At 43.6% G+C, this 9,066-nt stretch overlaps 1 non-coding gene across 1 annotated transcript; it reads right to left on the minus strand.

Moving 5' to 3' along the window:
* Positions 1 to 214: 214 nt before the first annotated feature.
* Positions 215 to 289, minus strand: Trnas-cga (transfer RNA serine (anticodon CGA)). Its single transcript has one exon. It is a non-coding gene; the product is annotated as a tRNA-Ser (tRNA).
* Positions 290 to 9,066: the final 8,777 nt, after the last annotated feature.

Raw genomic sequence — 9,066 nt, forward strand, 5'->3', positions numbered from 1 at the left:
TGGAATACCACGCGGGCAATCCGTGTTTAAACGACATTGTTGCCAATTTTTTTTTCGCTGTTCGCTTTATTCAAATTTGTGTCTGTGCCGTGATGTAACGCCCGTTTGCAACACCGGTGTAAGCTAGGGACCTATAATGAGAGTTCCAGAACGAGATTTTCACTCTGCAGCGGAGTGTGCGCTGACATGAAACTTCCTGGCAGATTAAAACTGTGTGCCCGACCGAGACTCGAACTCGGGACCTTTGCCTTTCGCGGGCAAGTGCTCTACCAACTGAGCTACCGAAGCACGACTCACGTCCGGTACTCACAGCTTTACTTCTGCCAGTACCTCGTCTCCTACCTTCCAAACTTTACAGAAGCTCTTCTGCGAAACTTGCAGAACTAGCACTCCTGAAAGAAAGGATATTGCGGAGACATGACTTAGCCACAGCCTGGGGGACGTTCCAGAATGAGATTTTCACTCTGCAGCGGAGTGTGCGCTGACATGAAACTTCCTGGCAGATTAAAACTGTGTGCCCGACCGAGACTCGAACTCGGGAAGCTGTGAGTACCGGACGTGAGTCGAGCTTCGGTAGCTCAGTTGGTAGAGCACTTGCCCGCGAAAGGCATCGGTCCCGAGTTCGAGTCTCGGTCGGGCACACAGTTTTAATCTGCCAGGAAGTTTCGTTTTATAATGAGAGTTGATTCTGCCCAACTACTTTATTAGCAGCCGAAAGGAAGTGACTTTCGAATGGGAACCGCAAACGTTTGATGACAAAGCGTCAAGTCAACCGAACCCTCTACCGGGAAACGCGTCTGGTGTGTCGTACACGGCTTAAGACGTGTGGCATATGATATGAATCTCTTACTGACGCACCTATTTTGTACGACTGGTAAGTGAGTGACATATGCTTCCTTGCCCGATATGGATGTTCGTATGAATGTGATCACTCCCAAAGGAAGCGATGAAAACCAAATAGTTTGTCACATAAGCAGCAACAAATGAACGGAACAGTTTCACAGTCAATAGTTTGTGTGTGCTCTGTCAGAACAAATTTTTTTTAACTTTTTTGAAGTTGCGTTCCGTTTTGGAAGTCTTGGCTCTTGAATTCCCTTGTTGTAATATAGCTCACACCCGTTTATTTGTTGTTTTCGTTTCTGCGAGACGTCTGCGTGGTATCTCGCCTGCTTGTGAGAGCACGTTTACTTGCGACGGTAATACATTCATACCACATGACTCATATTCTGCAACATAACCAATGTATAGTACGACAACTGCCAAGGCTACAGAAAAAGGGCAAACATTTCAATGATAGGACGGACAGCTCACAATGTTATGAAAAAATAATAAATAAATGACACGAGGGAACTATTGACACGACCCGCTCTCGTCTCTAGGACGACTTACTCAGACGCAGTTGCTGTTTCGTGCTGCTCTTTATTGAACTTCTTCTTCTTGGACAGTTCATTGTTTCTATTTTGCTTTTTTCACAGTTCAGTACATCTTCTTCCTATTTTCACGCTTGATCTGTGCTCTGTTTTTGATGAGCTGGCCACCGGTCAATCTTACCACTAGATCTGAGGGGAATGCGATCGGTAGTTTTCCTTGTTGGGGCAGGTCCAATACCCCGCTCAATAAACTCCTTCCCTAAGCAACAGGTCTGAAAACGCCCCAATGAGCAAACAAACAAACTTAACTGGCAGCGTAGAGATACAGTTGCGAAAAGACGCTAAAAGATTATTAGGTAATTGGCCAGGGCAGCTACCTCGAATTGCACCTGATTGTAAATAAGTTCAGTGGCAAACCGAGATTCAGGTTCAGATCAGACCACGAGGTGGAAACGGTAAAAAATTAACTGACGCATGCGACGGATAGTGTAGGTGGAAGGAATGCGGGAACAGTTGGCAGATGAACTTCACCTACGTAAAGAAAAGCTTGGCTTGCAAATATAATCCATCGAAATGCATGCAACAAGATTTGCTCCGGTAAGGTGCATAAGCTCGTGGGCTCCAAATGCCCAAAGAAAGCGACTAGGCGTTTCAGTACAAATTGTACAAATATTTCGGACGTCATGAATAATGACACGATCAACATAATAGAAATTTACAAAATCCCAATAATTAAGAACACACAATCAAATGACAAATCTATGACAATTACCAATTGAAGCTATTTTGTTTTGATATGAGCGAGACGCTTCTCAAATCACCTGGACGGGCACAGGCAACCTTGACGAATGCCGTGCGGTCTCGGCATCAAAGCAACGAACTGATGGTAGCTCACAGAGTGTACAAAGCTTCTGTGCGGTGACAAAAAGTGGAAAACCTTTGAGCCGCTAGGAGATGCTTGGATGGCAACGACACACCGCTCGCCTCCAGACCTGGTTGGCCAAGGGAATAATTTGTCCACTCCCGTTTCCGCATCATGTCCCTCGTGTCCCGTAGATTCTCAGCCAGACCAGCTAGGAGGTCACACAGGCGGTAGAACAAACAGCCGACCCGTTGCCCCGCACACCTGCCCGGTCCGCGCAGTTCCACTCACTGCCTCTTCCGGAGAAACAACCTCAACGGCACTCGGGGCGAACGGGCTACGCCCCCTACACGTCACAGATGGTGTTCCAGGAGATGTGACGCGAGCAGTCGATCGAGCAGCTGTTTAGTCTCCAACGCCTGATTTATTGCTGGCACGTGTGTTCCATTTTCGTATATGTAGCAAATGCAAATGAATAGGCAAAACACCGTTATTGAAAGCCATCCGAATGATTTGGCCCAATTTTGATATTTTCCTTCATTTACCCTTGATGTTTCCCATTCCCCTTCGCACACTGGCCTGAATCCCATTTTTATTTGAAATATGAAGTCGATGAAAGGTAAGTGGACGTCAAAATACCTATTGGTCAAAATACATACTGTTTGTGACTGAAAAAACCTGGATGGGCATCCAACTGTAGAATTTATTTCTCTGAGAACACTTCATTAGTTCTTGTTTATATCGATCACAAGTTTATCACTGTGTTTTCCATGGAACCTGCTCTCTGAGCCAGTAAGAATGCTTTTTGAATTATAAATAACCAAATACACTCCTGGAAATTGAGATAAGAACACCGTGAATTTATTGTCCCAGGAAGGGGAAACTTTATTGACACATTCCTGGGGTCAGATACATCACATGATCACACTGACAGAACCACAGGCACATAGACACAGGCAACAGAGCATGCACAATGTCGGCACTAGTACAGTGTATATCCACCTTTCGCAGCAATGCAGGCTGCTATTCTCCCATGGAGACGATCGTAGAGATGCTGGATGTAGTCCTGTGGAACGGCTTGCCATGCCATTTCCACCTGGCGCCTCAGTTGGACCAGCGTTCGTGCTGGACGTGCAGACCGCGTGAGACGACGCTTCATCCAGTCCCAAACATGCTCAATGGGCGACAGATCCGGAGATCTTGCTGGCCAGGGTAGTTGACTTACACCTTCTAGAGCACGTTGGGTGGCTGTTGGAACAGCAAGTTCCCTTGCCGGTCTAGGAATGGTAGAACGATGGGTTTGATGACGGTTTGGATGTACCGTGCACTATTCAGTGTACCCTCCACGATCACCAAAGGTGTACGGCCAGTGTAGGAGATCGCTCCCCACACCATGATGCCGGGTGTTGGCCCTGTGTGCCTCGGTCATATGCAGTCCTGATTGTGGCGCTCACCTGCACGGCGCCAAACACGCATACGACCATCATTGGCAACAAGGCAGAAGCGACTGTCATCGCTGAAGACGACACGTCTCCATTCGTCCCTCCATTCACGCCTGTCGCGACACCACTGGAGGCGGGCTGCACGATGTTGGGGCGTGAGCGGAAGACGGCCTAACGGTGTGCCGGACCGTAGCCCAGCTTCATGGAGACGGTTGCGAATGGTCCACACCGATACCCCAGGAGCAACAGTGTCCCTAATTTGCTGGGAAGTGGCGGTGCGGTCCCCTACGGCACTGCGTAGGATCCTACGGTCTTGGCGTGCATCCGTGCGTCGCTGCGGTCCGGTCCCAGGTCGACGGGCACGTGCACCTTCCGCCGACCACTGGCGACAACACCGATGTACTGTGGAGACCTCACGCCCCACGTGTTGAGCAATTCGGCGGTACGTCCACCCGGCCTCCCGCATGCCCACTATACGCCCTCGCTCAAAGTCCGTCAACTGCACATACGGTTCACGTCCACGCTGTCGCTGCATGCTACCAGTGTTAAAGACTGCGATGGAGCTCCGTATGCCACGGCAAACTGGCTGACACTGACGGCGGCGGTGCACAAATGTTGCGCAGCTAGCGCCATTCGACGGCCAACACCGCGGTTCCTGGTGTGTCCGCTGTGCCGTGCGTGTGATCATTGCTTGTACAGCCCTCTCGCAGTGTCCGGAGCAAGTATGGTGGGTGTGACACACCGGTGTCAATGTGTTCTTTTTTCCATTTCCAGGAGTGTATTTTCGTTCTGAGTCAAAGAATACCTCCTGGCCACCTTGTGTGTCGTACGTGTATTTGTGGAGTGTACGTGAATGTAATGGATGTTGTTTATAATGTAATATTATATTTGTATTGTATAGTGAATGAAAAGGAAAATGATAAAATCTTTTGCCGGCATATGTCCTACACCTCTCGAGTACCACAAAGTCAGCCACTGAGTTTGGCGCCCCCATTCGACAGAGCACCGTCAACAGTGGCTCAACTGTCGCTACAGAGAGGTTTGGTTTAATCCAGGACTTTGGCGTGAAGACTAGTGATCAGGAACTTTACACCACCACCTGTCTCCTGCTTGCCAGCCAAATAACAGGCAGCGAAAAATTCAAACCAGGCGTACTGGTCGAGCAGAATCGTGAGGCGTGCGTTTCCGACCTCGGCTACGGCGGGTGGGTTATGAGGCTGATTATAGAAACTTATTGTCGATAGTGACTCGTTCCTGGAAACAAGTGAGCACACCCAGCATCAATTTCTGACTCGATTCGGTGTCAATGTATACAGGGTGGCCAGGGAAGAATGGTCAGCAATCATCGATATGACAGGACCGATCATTCGAAGCAAAAATGTCTGCTAACCGTAGTCTCTAAAATGCATACCTCAAGCTCTTCGCGCACCTATTCATATTATCTACAGTGAAACACATCTTTTACTGGACAAGTGCTCATATCTCTTGAGGTATGCATTTTACAGCCCATGTTTACTAGACTTTTCTAATGATCGGTCCTGCGATATCGCTGAACACTGACATTGTTCCTGAGACACCCTGCCTATGTAGAGCTTGGGTCCATATTTTACGAAGATACACACAAGCTATTAAGCTGAGGTTTCTGCCAATGTTTACACTAAACTCAATGTAGGACACTGGAGTAACAGACGTCTAGAAGCGAAAAAGCCATTCGTACTCTTCGTTGTTACATTCGTATTTAAAACAATTCTGGAACTTATTTTTTAAGATATTTATAAACTCACTCACAGTATATCTACTATTTGGAGCCGGCAGCGGTGGTCTAGCGGTTCTAGGCGCTCAGTCCGGAACCGCGCGACTGCTACGGTTGCCGGTTCGAATCCTGCCTCGGGCATGGATGTGTGTGAAGTCCTTAGGTTAGTTAGGTTTAAGTAGTTCTAAGTTCTAGGGGACTGATGACCACAGATGTTAAGTCCCATAGTGCTCACAGCCATTTGAAATTTACTATTTGGATCATCATTCCTTCGACAGGTGTGATGTTGTTATCTTCTCCCGTGTTCTCCAGATCTTTTCATCTCGACATAACTGCTACACTCCTCACCCTCTCTAATCTGTAGAGCATATGTATATGTTTGTTTATTCCTACAACTTTTTATCTCTGTATGTCCTTCCAGCGCCGAGTTAACCCCGTCACGCTCACTTTTAACACTTTTTACGAACCACAGCAGCCTATGATTTTAATCATAACAAAATATATAAAATGTTTTAATGGGGGACAAGTGGGATTCAAGAATTCGATTTTTAGATTTTAGCATATCTGAAATGCCTGGTCTTTCCTGTATGAAACAGTTTTTGTTTTATATAAATACGAGAATTTTTTCGTGAGATACGATGGTTTTCCTGATGCTCTGTCTACCATTTAAATGTCGCTCCCTTTTTTGCTCTGTGCAGAGATAATTATAATTCATAGCATTTTTTTACTCCTGGTATATTATTTCAAGCTTCTTTTGTTTTATCGCTTCAATGTTTCCTACCCTGTATCTACTATCGATACTCGCTTTTCAGATCCGTGTTTGTTACAATTTTCGAGTGTTAATGAGTGAAATACGTGTTGATTTGTATTTTCTTTGATTCCGCGTGTTTCCATAAAAATGTCGCGAATAAATAAATTCTCGTCTAAATTAAAATTCAGAGGAAATAAATACGTATAGGTAAATGAGGTTAGTGGGTCGAAGGACCCTAACAATGTTAGAAGTAAAGAGAATCAGCACATCAAGAAAGAAACCGCAGTGTCTTCAAGGCGTTTCCTCCCAGTTAGTTTGTGGAAATGAACATTCGTTAGGGAATATTATGGTGAACCATAGCATGCTCTTTGATTTCATTTCCAAAAATACTGTGTGCAGAATATGTGGTAGTGACGTATCTTTGGGTGGGAATCAGCGTCTTCGTAAAGGGATTGTGTCAAACCTGACATTGAGTTGTTCAAAATGTGGTGCAGTTGCTACATCAATGACATCAAACATGGCAAATAATAATTTATATGCGAACAGCATAAGGCTAGTTTATGGTATCAGATATATGGGTAAAGGGATGGAGGCAGGCAAACTCTTCTGTGCATTACTTGACATTCCAAATCCTCCTGCAAAATTTATGGCTTACAATAATGTTATTGGTACTACTGTTGCTGAAGTCTGTAACATCTCAATGAAGGAAGCAGCTGAAGAAGCACTCAAGCAAGGTGATGACAGTGAAAGTGGTCATTTCTGTGCATATTTTGATGTCAGCTGGCAGAAACGTGGACACACTTCACTAAATGGTATCATGACAGCTACATCATTTGATACGAGCAAGGTAATTGATGTAGAGATTCTCAGCAAGTACTGTAAAACTTGTGGAAGTGGAACTGAGAAAGAACATGAACATAACTGTCAGATGAATTATACTGGTCCAAGTGGTGGGATGGGAGTAGCAGGAGTTCTCAAGATTTTTAATCGTTCCTTAACAAACAGAGGTGTCAAATACACACAGTATTTAGGGGAGGGTGACAGCAAGACTTATGACTGGGTATCTGCAGAACAACCCTATGGTCCTAATTTCACAATTTATAAATTAGAGTGCATTGGGCATGTCCAGAAGAGAATAGGGTCCAGGTTGAGAAGAAAGAAAAGTCAAAAATAGTATTGGAAGATGGTAAGAAGGAGGGTGGTAAAGTTCACTTGACAAATTTTGAAACAGATAGATTACAGAATTATTATGGCTTGGCCATAATAAATAATGTAAGGTATTTAGAAAACATGAAAAAAGCTGTATGGACTATCTTTTTCCAGAAGCTTTCCACAAATGAAAATCCAGTCAACACTCTTTGCCCGAACGATCTTGACACTTGGTGCAAGTACAGGAGATGGGCCAGATATGACCACAAATATTTTTTACCTGCAACAGTAATGAATGAAATTAAACCCATATTTAGAGACCTTTGTAAAGATACCCTGTTGAAGAAATGTCTTCATGGGAAAACCCAAAATTTAAATAAATGAGTGAATTCTGTCATTTGGAACCGATTACCGAAAACTGTATTTGTTCAGCTTACAACCCTCAAATATGATATTTATAATGCTATTTTATGCTTCAGTGACTAGATATTTTGGAATTATTAGGCATAAAATCTAGTGGAAATACTGCAAAATCCTTGGTGCAAATAGATAAAGAGAGAATCCGCAAAGCAGATATTGCTAATTTAAAATACACAAAAGAAGCCAGACAGAAAATAAGAGGTACCAAGAAAAGAAAATGAGATCAGTATGATTGAGATGATGCTCAGTATGGTGCAGGAAAATATTAGTGGTAAGTAATTCTCATCAATAACTATACTAGAATTGTAATATTAAACTTTAAATGGATTTTTCTCAGAACCACACTTTTTACTGTCAGGTACCATTATTTGACAAACTAATGGGGTTAGAAACATGAAATTTGGTCAATTTGTATTGCAGATGGTAATTAGTTATTACAAGTAAATAGAGAACCACCAAACACTCGGAAACTGTTTTATAATAATTAATGTACAAAAAAAGTAAAATTTTGCCAGTGAAAGAATAATTTTTTCCTTCAAAACCTTAAGAACTATTACGTTCATTTTACTTGTAAATTAAGTCATATATGTTATATACATAAGCAATAAAAATTTCATTGTTTTATCACTTATAGTTCTTTTGAAAAGTGTACCTATTCAAAGGGTAAAATGGCATTGTCAGAATAGTGATAAAAATTGCCTTCGGTCTCCCCTTAATACAATAAAAGAAGTAATTAAATTAATAGTTATAACAGTTTGTTTATATCAGTCGTAAGTACGTCGCTTTAGCATAGCCACTAAGAAACTGCAAGAAAAGAAATTTAATGATTGAAAACTTTCTTTCCAAAAATTTGAGAAGTACGTGTGTCATACAACTTACTTAAGAACTGTAACAGCGAAAAACTGTTGTAACCTTCGCACTGTCATGATCTAAACGGTATAAAATCGAAGTGTGTACTCACTTTTGTCAGAATTTCACAAATATTTTGACTACGGACCGAGGTTTCTTTTTCCATACCCTGTACCCTGTGGTTTGGCGGATCTAGTTGTTTACTCACGAATCGAGTCAGACTCGTCATTGTCAGCAGGTACAGTCGGTTTGTGACTGGGCGCCTTTAACTGGCTGCGGCTCTGTCTCCAAACCCATCCATGTGGGCAGGCCTTCATGCAAGCATCTGAATGTGTTAAAATGTGTGTATGTGTGTGAAATCTTATGGGACTTAACTGCTAAGGTCATCAGTCCCTAAGTTTACACACTACTGATTATGGACAGCCCTGCAGGATTCAGGTTGTCAGTTCCCTCCAGTACTTCTTCAGACA

Source organism: Schistocerca gregaria, chromosome 4 (assembly GCF_023897955.1).
Source record: "Schistocerca gregaria isolate iqSchGreg1 chromosome 4, iqSchGreg1.2, whole genome shotgun sequence".
NCBI lineage: Eukaryota > Metazoa > Arthropoda > Insecta > Orthoptera > Acrididae > Schistocerca > Schistocerca gregaria.